General features: G+C 38.9%; 1 protein-coding gene across 1 annotated transcript in view; it reads right to left on the reverse strand.

Annotated features, from left to right (window-relative positions):
* The window catches only part of AGMO (alkylglycerol monooxygenase), a 190,782-nt gene that overhangs the window by 35,839 nt on the left and 136,793 nt on the right, over positions 1-18,150 (reverse strand). The window lies entirely within an intron of this gene.

An 18,150-nucleotide genomic window follows, 5' to 3' on the forward strand; every position in this document is an offset into this window, starting at 1 on the left:
TGATGACAAGCCTGCTGTTCCTCTAGATATCTGTATTTCATTTTTCTCCTGTGCTCAGAAGTTGCATATAGTTGTTCCGTTTACAGGAATCAACAAATTCTTGCATCTAGATTTTCACTCAATGAAACAATTTGCAAATCTATTCCAGCAATAATTATCATTTAACCAATCTGCACAGCTAATTCTGGCTTCTAAAAAATCTGTATTAAAAATATTAGGAAGAATGGGTTATGAGGCATTATCTCTTCCAAACTAGAGACAAATAAGAAGTGAAATCTTAACCCTGAAATCTTGTGGATTAAAAAAAAACCCACATTAGAATATTTGGAGTAGAAATACAAAGTAGATGGTTCACACTCACATGTGACTTTAGGGTGCAACACCAGGCTGAAAGAAAACAGCATTGCTAGTAAAGTTCTTCTCCATTGTAACTTTCTGGGTCAAATTATGGAAATTCTAAGAAATAAAGGACGTCACAGACAGGCATTTTGTCAAGAAACATACACGTGAAGTGAGTGTGCCATACTGTGGTGACATGAACTTCATAGTCAATTCATACAGGGTGCACCTACACTCTTTTGTACAATGACAGAAGGTTTAACAAGAAAATATAATATTCATCTTAAACAATACCACAGAAAATCACAGAATCACAGAAACATTCAGGTTGGAAAAGACTCTCAGGATCAGCAAGTCAAACCAATAACCCTACTCTACAAGCTTCACCCTTGAACCACAACCCCAAGCACCATATCCAAACAACCTTTAAACACATCCAAGGTTGGTGACTCCACCACCTCCCTGGACAGCCCATTCCAATCCCTGACCACTCCTGAGAAAATTTTTTTCCTAATGTCCAGTATAATACCCATTAGGCATGTCTGAGTTGGTAACCCCACTGAGACATCATCAAGACACAAGTTCCACTATGAAAAGGTCCCTATATACACACACACCCCCCAGACATGAAAATATTTACACATATTTCCCAACATATAATACACATACTGTACTTTAATGGGTAGTTTGCAGCAAGAGAGCAATTTTAAGAATGTGTTCTCAAATACTGCAAAATTCTCTTTGCCTGGCACTATTTATATCAACAACTACTCAACACCTAACCTATTCCAACACCTTGACAATGAGTTGTGTCAGAACTGCTGCATCTGTTGCAAAATGAGTTGGGATCTTTTCTCGGCTGATCATTTCCCCCCTCTCTTCTTATTAAGTTTTGTCCTGTCCATGGACTGAGGAAAACAGACTCTTCTGCTTTAACAGGCACCTAGGTATTATCATAACACAAACAACAATAACATGGGATGATGCTGTTAACTCAGTGTAGTGACTTTACCTGATTATTCAGGGCATTTTCAGATCTGGCCTCAGCTGTACTGTGTATGGTTTCCCAGAATCAATGTCAACCTCCTGTGATCCTTGTTTTTCTCTTTTCCCCCTTGTTTTCTCTGTAAATACCCAGTTGAGTAATGAAATTTAAAGTAATTCAAAATCTAAACCAAAATTCTCAATTTGTTTGATAAGGCACATAGCATAAAAAACAGAGCTTCTCAGCCCCTGGATTGCAAGAAGAGACAAACTAATCTGGAGACAGAACATATGAGAATTTAAGGTGACAAACTCAGTTAAATAGTGACAAAAGAAAAAAATTGAGCACTGCTCTCAGCTGTTAATATTAAACACTGAATTTCTCCTGTACCTAGAAAGATGCTAAGGTTCAAAGGATGCATTTACCACCACTGTTTTATTTGAGGTCATTGTACCCTAAAAGTAAATCTCCTGGTCATTCCCAGGAGCTGAGCTTTGGTTCACATTGCAGCTCTGGAGTGCTGGAAATTAACTTTGGGTGAAACACAACTGGAAGATGTCCTTTAACACTCCAGCCACTATTGGGCATTCAGTCTGCAGACCAGGCCCATAGAATGTTTTGGGCTGGAAGGGACCTTTAAAGGTCATCTAGTCCAACCCCCCTGCAGTAAGCAGGGACACCTGCAACTAGACCGAATTGCTCAGAGCTCCATCCAGTCTGACCTTGAATCCTTCTAAGGATGAGGCTTCTACTACCTCTCTGGGCAACCTGAGCCACTGCTTACCACCCTCATTGCAAAAAATTTCTTCCTTCTATCTAGTCTAATTTTAAACCCATTATTCCTTGTCCTGCCACAACAGGCCCTAGTAAAAATCGTCCTCATCTTACTTTCAGGCCTTCGCTAATTATTAAAAGGCTGCAAGAAGGTCTTCTCAGAGCCTTCTCCATGTTGAACAATTCCAACCCTGCCAGCCTTTCTTCATAGCAAAGGTATTCCAGGACACTGGTCATGTTGGTGGTGGTTTTCTATGCCCTCTCCAACAATTTAATGTCCTTCTTGTACTTGGCTTGAGCCAGGCCAAACCAAAATATGTAGTCCAGACTAAAATCCCCAGTGCCAACCAGTTTGCTATAGAGGTCAGTTCCTGTTGTGCTGCACTATTTACTAGTGTAGACAGAGCACTATTTACTAGTGTAGACAGAGTTGTATCACACAGATGCTCAAGAGGGAACCCATTAGTCATGCTGATGCCTCAAAACAAAGTGAAAATGTAGCTTTGTGAATCAAGTGAACACAACAGCGAGGAATGCCTGGTTTTGCAGGAAAACCAACAAAACTGGAAATTTTTTTACAAAGTGTAAGAAAGCATCTGACATGCTGAAACTTCTCAAGACATCCTTCTTGTGGCTTTGTGCGGCAGGTTGAAGTTTCCCCCCAGCATTAACTTTGCCAGACTAACTCAGTTAGAAGCAAATGGAACTGTATTTACAAGCAAAAACTACACTCTGTGATAGAATGAAATGAACAGGTACAAAATATACAGTATTTACAATATTATACAATAAGCAAACAACACAAAGAACCCCCTAGTCAGAGACCAGGGAAGCCATTCCACTGTCCCACTCCCTCCCCCCACCCAGGTCCCACAAGAGAAAAAGAGCAGAGAAAGCAGTGGGTTAGACTTAACTAAACAGCTCACCCAAGGCCAGCCAACAAGAAGGTTAATCTCTCCCAAGTGAAGCAAAACAGCAGAGATCAGAAAAGAAGAAAGAATTGTTTTGGTACAACTCCTCTTATACTAGCTATTTATCCAATAGAATAATCTTTTGTTTTCTTTTTTACACCCAATAGTGATTTATTTATATTTTTCTACTTTTCTGCTCAAAATCTGTAACTAAATTTTCAAAGCATAGCCTAAAACAGCCACACTTTCATCAGTGTATTTCCCACCCCCCCCTCATACTGCTACTTTCATATACTATCTTTTGGGAACAAAAAGGACAAGCATAGAATAATCTGAATAGAGAATGACATATCTTCTAGGAAATGTTTATGACCTAAAACTGCCGAGATGGGATGTTGCTGACAGATACTGGCAAAAATCTAGTCATGAATGGGAAGATTAATAACAGAACTTCTAGTATGTTACCTCATTTGCCCAAGAAAGAGGAATACTTGGTGGTGAAAATATAATTAATACCTTATTTCCTCTAGAATCATGCATAGTACAAGAATACAAGAAAATATGAAACACTATTAACATTGTCTTTCTGCAGCTGAAAAAAACCCACAACAAAACCAACAACAAACAACTGGCAAAAGTGGTTATTTTTAAGCTGTCTTTTTCTCTTTCAGCTAGAGACAAAAATGATCACAGAAGATGCAAACATTTGAAACCCCATTAATTCCACCCAGATATTACTTTGCACAAATTCAGCAGAAAATGAACAAAAATAATAGTGATAATAATAAGTTATATTAGAAAGTATGAAATCACACACAACAGAAAAATATATATGTCTCTGAAAATCCAGAAATAAATACTTGGAACATTTCCTAAATACTTGTTAAGCATACTGGAAACCCCTCAGAATGTAAGAAAAAAATATGGAATCAAGTTTTTATGTGCATCTCAAGTGTATTGAAGCACCCCCTGTAGTTCCTTTGCTGCTGGAATACTGAAAAGAGCTGGTAGGATAAGTTATGGGCGATTCATGCCTTGTTTTGGAAGTTTACATGAAAGATGATGGTGTACCATGCAGAAGAAATTCTGAACAAGGAGTGGTGAACATCTGTGCTGTTTCCTCTGTAAGAAAAAGAAAAGTTCATATCCCACCCAGGGAGAAGAAGTGACCCTGATAAAGAATGTAAGTGATCTTGTTTGACCTGTCACGTAAGACTAGTGCTGACCTCTGCTGCTTAACCACAATGCATGCTTTTTGTTATGAGTGAGCAAGCATGCATTGCTAAAAAGGAATGCAAGGAATAGGAATGATGCTGAATGTCAGGAGAATGAAATATTGATGGTGGTAGTGAAAGTATGTTTGTTCAGGTAGGTATGAAAGGCTAAACGGAGGAGGAAGAGACCAAAGAAGAAAATTAAACATACACGTAACTAAGCCACTTGTATTCTAGAAACAAATCAAAGAATATGCCACTTCTTTGTACCCCTCAGACAAGTATGATTTTTAAAAACATACTAGAACTGCTCATTACAGAGTTTAAAGTGATAAATAACCCAAATATTGTACCAAAATGTTGATCCAAATCTATTTGGGAATGTTAGTAATCAGCATTCTATATTATTTATATAACTCTGCAAATTATAAATTAAGTACTTCTAACTCAGCACATGGATAGCATGATTAATCACTCTCATCCTGAAACCACCCATTTCACTCATCTATTTCCTTAGAAAAAGCAAGGACTCTTATTTGCCAATAGCTGGATGCATAAATATTTCTAATATTAGTACAAATATAGCACACTGTTCCTGAAAAATGAGGTCACAAGAGATTTTAATTGTCAGCCTTTCCATGTGGTAAGATAAAAGTTAAATAAAATACACTTGGCTGCTTACTGACAACATCTACTATCTACAGTACAGTAGGCAGCATGCTTGCTATCCAGTCCTTACAAACATATTGGCTGTGTAGCTCTTTTGTTAAACGTGATTAATACAACAGATGAAAAACTGAAGTCATATTTAATCCGTGTGATCTCAAAACACAAATCAATGCACTTCTTTCCACATTCAAGAAGGGTAATTTATTAAGGGAATTCTGGAAGGAAAGGAATTTATTAAAGGAATTCACCTCAGTTGAAAATTTGGCCTCCAGTATTAAAAGTGACAAATAGAAAAGTTGGAGAATGCAACAATAAATCTCATTACATTGCAGCTATTTCTTTTTCCCGGAACACCCTAATTTAATCCTAAAATAAAAAGCACAGGACTAGCGTCAAGCACAATAGAAAAACACTGCCAGGTGTGATGAACAAATTTTGGTAATATGAGAAGCAATTTGACAAAAAGAGTCTAGCCTGTCAGCAGTCAATATGCAATACATTTTTAGCAACAGTAAGAACGTGTTTGGTGGAGCTGGATGACTCAAAACCCAGGAAAAAAAATACCCTAGAACTTTATGTCCCTGGGTCAAAGGTTCAAATGCAACAGTGCAATAACTGAACTTCAGGCATCTGACAAGAAATGGTAATCCAGATGCCACTCACTCTATATAGATACTTAAGACATCTACAGGGAAAATTAAGATATTAAAAAGGCAGACCAAGAGGGCTAGGATACTGAAAAGGGAACTGTAACCATGAATCACAGAGCAATACTTTTTTTTTTTCCACCTAGAGAATAGGCACTTTATTCAGAGGAGCAGGTGAAAATGACAGTATTAAGCTTTTATAATGCCACTCTCTAAAAAATTAATCTACTATAAAATCACAAGATAAATTTTTTAGGAAGATTACTTCAGTTTTCTCCTTAGTCCAAAAGAATGCTCTCATCTGGCTAGAAATAAGGCACACTGGCCAACTTAATGTCGCTTAAGCCACATTTATTTCAGTATCATTATCCAGTAGGTAGTACAACCATAAATATGCACATGCTAAAGGGAAGGTGTGAAAATACCTCTCCTATTTGATGAAACAGCCTTGCTGTTTGAATGAATAGTTTAACTACTGTGGTGTTTATGCTGTGTTAAGGTACACAAGTACAAGTTAATATCAGCTGTTACACATCAGAAATGTTAGTCAGTAGATTAGTTTCAGAGGGAACAAAAGTGCAAGGTAAGTAATATACTTTTATTTGTCAAATCTTGCAGGTGCAAATAATTGAGGTACTAAAATTTCATCAGCAACAACAAATGAACGTTATTAAATGTATATGGATGGCTGATTTGTGAGCACATTTAAATTCTCAGATGCCCAAGTGCTGTTAGTTGTTCCCTCACTATATACATACCCTACTTTCTTTTTTGGCTATCCACAAATCACTAAACATGCAGAAGAACACTGGGATAATTTTTCAGAAGTTATCATCCCACAAAATTTTCTCCTTTTTGCAGTCACAGACTTTAGAAGTAGACTAGAAACTACATTGATACTGCATTAGCCCACAGCAGGTTCTAATAACCTTTTTTAAGTGTTGAACTTTTCTAATAAATACTGCAAGAAATGCAAATAAAGCTGTGTTGCTATTATGTTTCCTATGAGTTTCAGCTCGCAGGAATCAGAGCTTGTGAACATCATCTTTTCCTCTTTTTGAATATCAACAAAGTCTGGCTACTCATATTAACCCTATTCTGTCACTTTTGTGAGTGGATTTCTTTCTCTGGTTAATCTTGAAATGTTTCTTAGTAATACTGCTTGATAGCTCTGTGTGTTCACTCAGTAAGGTATCTTCCATAGCCATTGTACCATTTTATTGAATATTAAATAAATAAAAGGCTTCATAATACTTTTTCCAGTATCTATTTCCTATCTCACTCATAGCAGAAGCAATGGCCAAACTCTTAAAATGAATTGCAGCATTCTTACTCTGCAAAAGAATGCACTACTATTATGAACACAAGGAACTTGAAGGGTTTCTACTGGTTTTATCAATTTCATCATCCTTCAAACTTCAAAATAATGCAAGGTGGGGTTTTTTAGATCATATTTTATAGAACATTAACTCTTCTGCCCTGGGGACTTGCACAGACACCTCAGCCCGACTTCCAACAATTGCAGTCAAAACTCTTGACATGTCCTGAGGTTGAATCCATTAAAGTGTAAAGGCTCAGATATTTTGGAGCATTCTCTTTATGTTACCTTGACAAATGGAAGGGTTTTGTGTTTCATTGGTTAGGAGAGAGTCAGGTTTTAGTTATTTGAACGTGGGGTAACTTCATTCATGGATCAAAAAAGACCTCTTGGGGCTTCCAAAGTCTTAATTATTTTAGAGCTACAAGGCATGATTTGGTAGAGATTTGAGTAATGGGAAACATACTCTTCTGGGATCATTTCACTTTGGGGAGCTTTCCAGCTGTGAAACAGGCTCTCAAACTTAAAAGCTCTCCAAAAGCTCTACCTGGCCCCAGGCCCAAATTTCCCTATAACAAAAGTTGACTCGCAGAAAAACTAGTGTAATATATGCAACCAAAAAGCTGCAACATTAAAAGAATTGGTAAGATTTATGATAACACTAAAAGTTGTTAAAGTGTTTTTTAAAAGGTCAGCTTTTCACATTTAGAATCAGAAGAATGTTCATTTTTGTATAATCACTACATACCAAATTCTAAATTCCAAAAAAGTGACAGCTATTTTATTATGCAAGCTATATAAGGAGGCTTGCACACGACAGTATTATGCCCTTAGAATAAAGTGAAGCTTCCATTTGTTATCATTCAGAATGATAAATATCAGGATTCTTTCCTTTAGAATTGTTTTTTTTGGGGGAAAATTGCTTATATAGTGATGGCTCATTTATTAGTTCATACAAACACAAATAATAAATCAATCGAAATCTCTGGGTGTCTGACATTACTGTGCAACATTCAAACAAAGTGTATCACTTTCAAGGCATATTTATCACCAAAACATTATGGGAAACAGGCCACTATTGAGCTCATTAACAGTAATTTTACACTGTACCTACAAGCAAAACTAGATAAAAGCTGTCCCACACTGTTTGGGACCTGAATAGGGTGTGATTTGCGTTCAGAATTGTTTAAACTCAGAATGTTTCTACTGTGATCAGTATTAAGAACACTAGTAAGCAGCATCTGAAAAATCTAAACCCTGGAATTTTATAGGCCAAACTCTATTTAAAAGCTCACAGAAAGCATTAGGCATCAGTTCAGTTTGTGCTCTACTACGATGGTTTCTTTAAACAGGCTATACCGAAAATGTCCTCTTAGTACGAGAAGACTTGCGAACAACTGATGGAATTATGTATGCCATTAAAGAAAGCCATTAGGCTTAAGGAAATGGCACATGCACTGAAATCACACACAGCAACCACTGAAATTCCCTATCATATCAAAATATCAGGAAAGCATCCATGAGAAAAAAATCTTCTTCTGTTGAAGCGTAGGGGAAAACTCTTTCATGTTTATGGGCTTTATTTGAAGTCTGGAGCACACACGTCTCCTGTATTTAAGAAAAAAAGAACTGCAGATAACAGTCTCAATGTCTCTATGGTCTCTCCTCTAACCCTCACCTAGAAAAGCCTCTGTTCCACTTTGCAATGATGATGCCATTTTTAAAAGCTCCCTAGGACAATGATTATTAAAGCTTCAATAGTATACTATGAGTGACTTCAAATAATATGCCCAAACATAATCTAACATTATGAACTGATACCTCTCTCTCCTTAGTTAGGTCACTTACAGCAAATATTCTTCATGGTTCTGAGAAAGCACTCCAGTCATCTACCTGAACACTAACAGACAAATACTGTTAGCTCTCTGGTGTGTACAATAATGTTGGGTATCTGAGATACCCTCTGGATGAGAAAAGTGCAGAGGAACAGAAGGTAGACAAGCCCAGATAAAACCTGGTCTGTCCTGAGCCAAGCAGAAAAAGATTTTGTTTCACAAGCTTCCTACAGAGAACAGCTTCCTACTTTTAGATCATGATTCACCAAGATCAGTGTTTAAAGAGGAAACAGGTTTGCTAGCATAGGCACAAATTGAGATGGGAGCTGTCTCCCTGGGAAACAATAGGTCAACAGCCCAAATTTCAAGCGTTCCTGGAGTGTTACAGCCAACCATGGGAAGGCTTCTTCCCCACAGCCCCAGCTCCACTGGATTGGTGACAAGGGCAGGAAGGCTGCAGACTAAGATTATTAAGAGGAAGAATTCAGTAAAATAATAACAATAAAATCTGCTTTGTGCACTATCCGAATTACAACAGTGGCCAAAAACTAATGCCTAGGGAAGGGTGTTAGCACAGGGCAAGCATGCAGTGTTATCTTTCCAGGACACCCTCCCAGCCTCCAGTGATTTCCAGTTCACAAAATGAAGGAAAACATTTATCTGAAAGATGATTACATACGATGTCTATTGCTAGAAGCAATGGCTGTTACCCAATAAATCCCTAACCAGTCAAAATACCACAAATCATCTTCATTCAGTAAAAAATAATAGGTTAATATAACTGTTATTTCAGTAGCTGCAACTGCCCTGCTCTGAGCATGAAATGCTAGTGCTGCATACACTAGTCCGTAGGGCTTTCCTTCTGTACTTACAAGTCTCTTAAAAAGTTCACTGCCTGCAGCCCAGAACAAAGGAGCCTCACAGCTGCACACAGACACCACAGATGCAGTCCCTGGGAGTGTTCACACCAACAACCGAGAGTGCCCCTGAAGTAGCTCTTCACACAGGATGGACTTGCCTATCACATGGACAAAGGCCTTGCAAGGATGGACTTGAGACTTACCAGAACTTCCATGCCCAAATCCTACAGGTGAGATTGCATATGCACAGGTTTTCTGCAGCCTGCCACTGAGACACTGCAGAACTGAGGGTGGGGAGGTCAGTCACAGGACATCTGATCTTTGTTGCTCTTCACAGCCATAGACACTGCTGAGCACCAGTCCCACCAATATACATAGAATACACAGAATAAACCAGGTTGGAAGAGACCTTCAAGATCATCGCGTCCAACCCATCAACCGATCCAACACCACCTAAACAACTAACCCATGGCACCAAGCACCCCATCAAATCTTCTCCTGAAAACCTCCAATGATGGCGACTCCATCACCTCCCCAGGGAGCCCATTCCAATGTGCAATCACTCTTTCTGTATAGAACTTTTTCCTAACATCTAGCCTGAACCTCCCCTGGCGCAGCCTGAGACTGTGTCCTCTTGTCCTGGTACTGGCCGCCTGGGAGAAGAGACCAACATCCGTCTGTCTACAACCTTCCTTCAGGTAGTTGTAGAGAGTAATAAAGTCACCCCTGAGTCTCCTCTTCTCCAGGCTAAGCAACCCCAGCTCCCTCAGCCTCTCCTCGTAGGGCTTGTGTTCCAAACCCCTCACCAACTTTGTTGCTCTTCTCTGGACTCGTTCCAGCAAGTCAGCATCCTTCCTAAACTGAGGGGCCCAGAACTGGACACAGTGGAGTTTTTCTAAACCCTAGGGATGCTCCTTCTCTATCTAGGCTTACAGATGCTTTGATCATAAGACTTTATTTCCTGATGTCTTGCATTGACTTGTTGTAAGTATTCCCAAGGAAGGGAGCTGGGAAGACAAGCCCACAAAATAAGAGATTCACCATGAATTAGATCTCCAAGGGGTGCTGGCAAGTGACCTGTCACAGCTTGTGTAAGGGAAGAGTACAGCCTATGTTGCTGTTGGGCAATGCTCCCAGCCCTCCAGCAACACAAGAAGGCTCACCAAAAGAGGTCCCCAAGGAAAGAGAAAGTGGACAAAATGCCTTTTTTGGACATAAATTTTAGACACGTATAACTTTTTTAGGCAGTTATTATTCTTTTAGATATTGAAGGAGCACCTGTGACTAAGTACTCCAAACTTTTGCAAGTTGAAGAATGAATCGTTCCTTAACTAGTCACTGGAATTTAACATAATTTTTAAAAAGGGAAAACAAGATACAAAGAAAAGCCCACACTTGTGCAGTTCAAAAAAGAAACTAAGCCAGAGAGAGAAGAGGACTGCTGTCCCATCCAAAGATAACCTATATTTGCCAAAGCTGCCTTCATGTCACATTTTAAAAGATATTTATTTCAAACTATATGGAAATCACTCCCTCAGTTGCAACCAAGTTTATTTCAGCAACTGTAACTTCTTCATGCAGAAAAGCCTGAATTTAATATGCAGAGCTCCCACTAGGACCTGACTGGTCATGCACATCTGCATCAAACCAGGACAAGACTACTGGCTGTATGTTTGCAATCTGACAGACATTATCAGAGAACAATACTCCCCCATCTTTAAAGATGGTTGCTTTAAAACTTTTCCCAGCATTTTGTTTCAGTAACTATAAGAAGGAGACACAAGAGTCAGGTTACACCTTCTGAAGGACTTCCTCACATCATAAGCATCCTTAACAGGAATCTCACAAACTCTTGCCCCTTTAAACTCTGCCATGCTGTATAGCTGCTTTCCTGCCCCCTCTTGAAAAAAAAAAAAGGCAAATAAATCATTTTACCTGTTGGAATGTAGTTCTAAGTAAGTTGTCTCCATAACTCAGGTATTTGAAATCAACTTTGTACTATGAACGTGCAGACAACAAATTAGTCTATTCTGACAAAAATATTTTTCTGTGATATTCATCATTCCTTACAGCTCTGTCTCTCAGAAGCACACATACACAGGCTCAAGGGGCCCCATCCTTCTCCCATGGGTAAGAAAATGTTCATTTAAATCATGTTTATAGGTGTGGTTGCACTGAAAACTTGCATATCTTGGGCATGTGAATATTGCCAGTATACATGGCCACATGTACCCTTTTTATAGTCAAAACTGCAAATCATCTCCAGCACTGAAATAAGTCATCACTCATCAGTTACATGCCACAGTAAAATCTATCTCTGTTCTCTCTCTGGGTAATTATTTAACAAGCATCTGCAGCAAAGAGCAGCTATGTAGCTGAAAAGCTTGGCTCATTTTTTGGTGGATCAGGTTTGGTTTTCATTTACTCCATAATTTTATCTAAATAAATATTAAAAGCTTACAGAAATATTCAGTTGCAATAAGTGATCAAAGCTGTGGTTATTTAGGCTCTTTTTTTTTTTTTTACAGGATGGTTACAAACACATTAGCAGTGGTTTTATTTCTTTTCCCCACTCCCTGCACTGTAAATGGATAGCACTGTTCCAGTCATTACTGTGTGAGTGATGGTTGCATCACCAGTCATGGCAGAACAAGTCCATCTCTGCCCATTTATCACTTCAGGACATCATTTCAGCCATTGTGATATACTTGCTAAGGTCACATAGACTTCCCTTTTTCTTTTTTCTCTTATCTGTTCCTGCATGGCTTTCGTTTTCTCACCTAGATCACTGTAATCACTTCACATATTTTGATGACTTTATGAGACAATTGTAGGTCTGCTAACACATTGACTGAAAACATTTTCATTTAGTGACTATTTTGGAATTTCAGCATTATGGAGAAAGGATACCAGTGCCAGCTATGTCTAGATCATGGATTCAAGTGGGTAATTGTGCCGAGATGAAACTGTCAAATCAAGGAAACTGTGGCATTATGCAAACAAATTAGAATTAACCAGGTTGGAAATGATCTTTGAGATCATCGAGTCCAACCTATTACCCAACACCATCTAATCAACTAAGTCATGGCACTAAGTGCCCCATCCAGTCTTTTCCTAAACACCTCCAGTGATGGTGACTCCACCCCCTCCCTGGGCAGCCCATTCCAATGGCCAATCACTCTTTCTGTGAAGAACTTCTTCCTAACATCCAGCCTAAAACTCCCCTGGCACAGCTTGAGACTGTGTCCTCTTGTTCTGTTGGTGGTTGCCTGGGAGAAGAGACCAGCCCCCACCTGGCTACAACCTCCCTTCAGGTAGACAGCAATAAGGTCTCCCCTGAGCCTTCTCTTCTCCAGGCTAAGCAACCCTAGCTCTCTCAGCCACTTCTCGTAGGGCTTGTGCTCCAAACCCCTCACCAGCTTTGTTGCCTTTCTCTGGACACATTCCAGCAACTCAACATCTTTCCTAAACTAAGGGGTCCAGAACTGGACACAGGACTCAAGCTTACAAAACCATTACAATAAACAAACAGCAATGTTTGTGTTATCGACCTTTGGAAGTCATTGTGTTTTCATTCCTTCTGATAAGGAAGCTGTAATTTGCAGTCATAAACATGTTCAGTAATAGTGACTTGAGTGAGGCTTGTAGGATATGATCCTTCAGGAACTACTCATGTACATAATGTACGTAAACTTCTGCAGCACCAAAAACCCAGCTTGCACATTACACCCATCACATTGTAAACTGTGTTATACAAGTACCATTTCCAGTATTGTCACATCTTATTTTCTGTCAGCCTGTTATCACACATCTTTGTTGGTATCTAATACAGACACCATTACATGAAAAAGGCAGCCAGCCATTCGTTTGCAATGAAGTGTGTGCAAGGGCTCCTAGGACTCTGCCGGGCTGCAATTTCCTTGGTTCAGTATGGAAAATCTGGGTGGGTTTAAAAAAAAGCCATTTGGATGTCAGCCTGAGAAAGTTTGGCAAAATTCCTGGTTTATAGAATTTCTACTGCCTGCTGCTTGTGTTCCAGGTAGTGCAATGCTTCAGAATCTTAAAGACTTCTGCTTTAGTAATTACTTTTACAGACTTCTTGATAATGCCAATTAATTGCTCCTCATGTGATTTAGTTCTGACTGCTTATAGCACATCATTCAAAATTAAGTTCCATGTCAGATGGTAGTAGAGCTGGACTAAATAATATTTTATTTATTCTACATATTGAACTTATTGATAAAGTAGGAAAAAAATTACCTGCAAAGGTTTGGAACACACTGAAATCTGCTGTCTTTGCTCAAGAAGACCAGGAAAATATTCAGTGCGATACCAAATATTCATGAAAGTCTGCATCTCCACTTTGAGTCAGTTTTGCTCATAAACCTTGCCAAGATCAAGTTGATGTTATTGAAAATCATATCCAGCATCTTAGCTGCTTAATAATTTATTGAGTATGAGGTTTTCTGTGAACAACTGGCAAAATCCATAATATGAGTCTTGATATTAATATGAAATTGTAACTACCCTGAGAATTTTGGGGGAAAAAAAATTACAAGCAGTACCTAACTTGTCTTTTAAGCTTTCTACTACTGCATGATTTCTTAATACAGCAGTGTAAGAACAGTAAGAAGGAATGACTCTGTATTTGTTCCTCTTGGGGATCACACAATGAGAATATCAAAACATTATTTGATAGCTGGGGTCACAGCGATCATGGAATATTACCTCACGACCACCGAGAGAGAAGAACTACGAAGGAAATAAAAACAATGAACTTCACTTCAGCAATCAAGCTTTTAAAAAACTTACAGAATTGGCTGTAATTTTAAAAGAAACTTTCTCTGAGATGAAAAAAAAAGTTAAGGAGAGTTTGTAATACCTTAAAAATATCAAGGAATGAAACCAGTGTACCAACAGAGCAAACCAAATGCCTCCTCATTATGAAGAATGAAAATTAAGATATAAGCTGCCCTAAGCTATGAACTTTTCTTGATTCCCAACACACGACGCACAGCACAGGAAATATTTGAAACATACTGTAACAAAAGAACAAATAAACTATTTATAAACATATATATGTATAAATGTAATCATCATAAACATATGTAAAGCATAACTACTAACAGTTGTGTGGAATACAAACTGCATAAAATTATATCCACATTAGACAGCACAAGAGATAGCAAGTATATGATTCAAGCTTAGTAATTCTTTTCATTGCAAGAACAATTAAATACTGAAATACATTGCCTGGGAGAAAACCACCACAAAAAGTCTTTGCAATAGGTTAGAAACACCTGTCTGAGAATGGTTTTTAGGAAATGTTATACACCCTGCCCTGGGCAAGGCAGAAGGATTAGAAGCTTCTTTTATGATTCTCATAGCTCTACTGTTCAGTGCTGATTTCTATTCTGTCAGTTTTGCATGGCCTTCTGTGCCCCTCATAGCCTAACTCATCAACTCACTCATCCTGTTTCTATGTACCTGCAGCTCTTCACTATATTATCCTCAGTAATACATTAAGGGTGGACCTTGTCCATCTCCTCAGTATCTAATATCCTTTTTGGTATGTATGTCAGACAAAGAACTGAATTTGGGAGATGAGAAGGATGTGGTTATACCACAGGCAGGGGCTGGAGAGAAATGCAAGTGGGAGGGAAAACAAGGAGGGAGTTGAGTTTGTGTTGAGTGCATATAAGGGTAATGAGGACAAAAATACTTGTGAAATGCATTCATTGGTGTAGTGCTCACAGATGTTCTGTGAACAGGACTTTCCTTTTAAGACATCCCAGCAAAGGTGTTATCAAAAGCTGGATTTCTGCTAGAACAACTATGTCACATTGCTATGCAGTATGTGAGGGGTTTTAAAATTATTGCTTCCCTGAAGGAAATGCTCTCTTGCAGTTTGTAGGAAGGCAACAATGAATAAAGAGATTGCCCACAAGGCTCATGTGCTGCCTGAGGAACTCAAATGTGTTAGCTTAGGCACCAAAGCAGTATGGCACTGACCATGCCATGCTAGCATGACATTCCACTGAGACAGTAAGTCTTGCATTTTTTTGCTCACATACCTGAAGCTTTGCTTAGTTTTTAATCCTTTTCAGGGGAAAGAAAATATAATTGGGTGATTGCCAAACAATTTTGAACAGCTGCAATATTTAGCTGAGGGTTCTTGGTCTGTGGGGACATTCAGTAAGAAGCAAGTAATGAAGGGCCAAAAAATCTCAATGGTTTCTGTAATGATTCTTATTTTGTTTGCTATTTGCAATGTGGTTTAGGTGTCCTAGAATCCCTAGGAGTGCAGCTTGCTAAAACAGCAATTCTCTTCTTGACTAATGCAGAAATCAGTGTGAAGCTAGAAGGCAATCTAAAAGTTCTTTGCATATCCCTGATCCTACCTTTCATCTGCTGTGCACAGTGGTGGCGTTAAAGCATTTTAGCCAAGGAAGACAGCCAGGGCTGAAATTGCCAAGTCCCCCTGTGATAAAGCTACTAAACAGCCTAAATTCTGTCTAGCCCTGAAGCAGCAGGGTCCTGGAAGCTGGCAGAATTTTCCATCTTGCCTTGTCTTTCCTTACTCTGAGCGACATATAAAGTGTCTCAAGACAATCAGCCACACAAAGACTTTGGAAGATAGTCACAGAATCATTACCATCATCATTTCCTAAACCACTTGCAGCTTGACAACACTCCTACAGTACCTATAACTTGACTTAAGTATGTGCAAACTCGTAAAAGTTTGTTTTATATGGTTGTCATTGTTGACTTTAGGAAAAGGCTTTCATGATCTAATAATCTGAGGACCCTTCAAATGTTACAGCTTCTAACTCCATATGAAAGCTTCTTACAAGCAACATACACATTTGAAATATGAAGCACTTAAAATATCTATATGCACCTGTGTACCTACCATAAGCTTTACTCTAAATATGCTAGTAGCTATTTCTGTCTGAAAGTAGACTGTTTAAATGCAAATGACAGAAATAGTAGTGAGTTTTCATGGTTTTTTCCCAAATAATTTACTTTTTGTCACTATTTTTGTGCGCTTTGAAAAGGTTTTGGGGCATGATTATCACAGTATCACCAAGGTTGGAAGAGACCTCAAAGATCGTCAAGTCCAACCCATCACCACAGACCTCATGACTAGACCATGGCAGCAAGTGCCACATCCAATCCCCTCTTGAACACCTCCAGGGATGGTGACTCCACCACCTCCCTGGGCAGCCCATTCCAATGGCGAACGACTCGCTTGGTGAAGAACTTTCTCCTCACCTCCAGCCTAAACTTCCCCTGGCGCAGCTTGAGACTGTGTCCTCTTGTTTGTACAATCCTTATCCAAAATCAGTGATGCATTTTGTACCACTGTCCCACAGCTATATCTATTCATATTTGCCATTTGTGCCATGTTACTGTGTAAATTAGTCAAATGCATTTCTTAAAGAAATCAGGCTCTTTTTAAAATTAATCTGTCAGTAATTTTCAGCCTTTTTTTTTTTTAAGTGCAGTCACTGCTGGCTGCTCTGTATGCAATATCAGTACTTCTCACACAACACAAATTACTGTATTGCCAGGAGATATCTACTAGGAATTAACTATAACATTCTTGACTGCAAACAAATAAAATCAAACCAGCAAAGTTTTGTAGGCAGCTGATAGACTTCAAATAAAAAGAAGCCTGCAGTCTTCCAAATCCAGATTAGCACCTTCTGGGTCATGTGTTGGTAAAAAAAAGTAATCAGATATTATGCACAAGAATTTGTACAAGATTTTACATCACACATCTTAAACCTCCATGTCCTTCTTCCTCAAGGATTCCCTGCACCAGCCATGGTTTCTGCGTGTACCTTCTATGATTTTTTTTTCTCCCAATGAACTCTTCCTAGTCTCTACCTAAAACTGTGAACTTTTTGTTTTTACAGAACCTTGTGAGAAATTCCAAGGCTAAAAGTCACGTTTTGTCATCAACCACATCCTTTTGCCTTTCTTTTTTCCTCCTTCTTTTTTGGTTTTGCAGTCACCACATGGCATATTAGCTTCAGCTGATGGTAAGCAGTCTATACTTTCTCATTTGTCTTCCCATGCAACCAGTGCATTACGCCCTGCATCAATGAAGCAGAGGTCTATTGTGGAGCCTGGGAATGCAAACATGTATAAACAGCATAACCAGATACTTCTCATGGCCACATGAGCTGACACATGTTCCTCAGCTGTGGATTTGCTATAATTTGAGAGATTTGCAAAGTGACTTTGTAAGCTGAAGGTTTTGATGGGGAAAAAAATAAAAATAAAATCAATTCTTTTAAAAATACTTCCAATTTAAATTAACCAAACATTACCCCAGGACTACTTCTTTTCTAATTAAAATAATAAACACACACATTTTGCTTCTTGAAGACTAGAGAACATCTCCCAGTACACAAATATCATAGTATCAGTCAGGGTTGGAAGGGACCACAAGGATCATCTAGTTCCACCCCCCCTGCTATGGGCAGGGACACCCCACACTAGATCAGGCTGGCCAGAGCTGCATCCAGCCTGGGCTTAAACACCTCCAGGGACAGCGCCCCAACCACCTCCCTGGACAACCCATTCCAT

This window comes from Dryobates pubescens, chromosome 4 (assembly GCF_014839835.1).
Source record: "Dryobates pubescens isolate bDryPub1 chromosome 4, bDryPub1.pri, whole genome shotgun sequence".
NCBI classification, from domain to species: Eukaryota; Metazoa; Chordata; class Aves; order Piciformes; family Picidae; genus Dryobates; species Dryobates pubescens.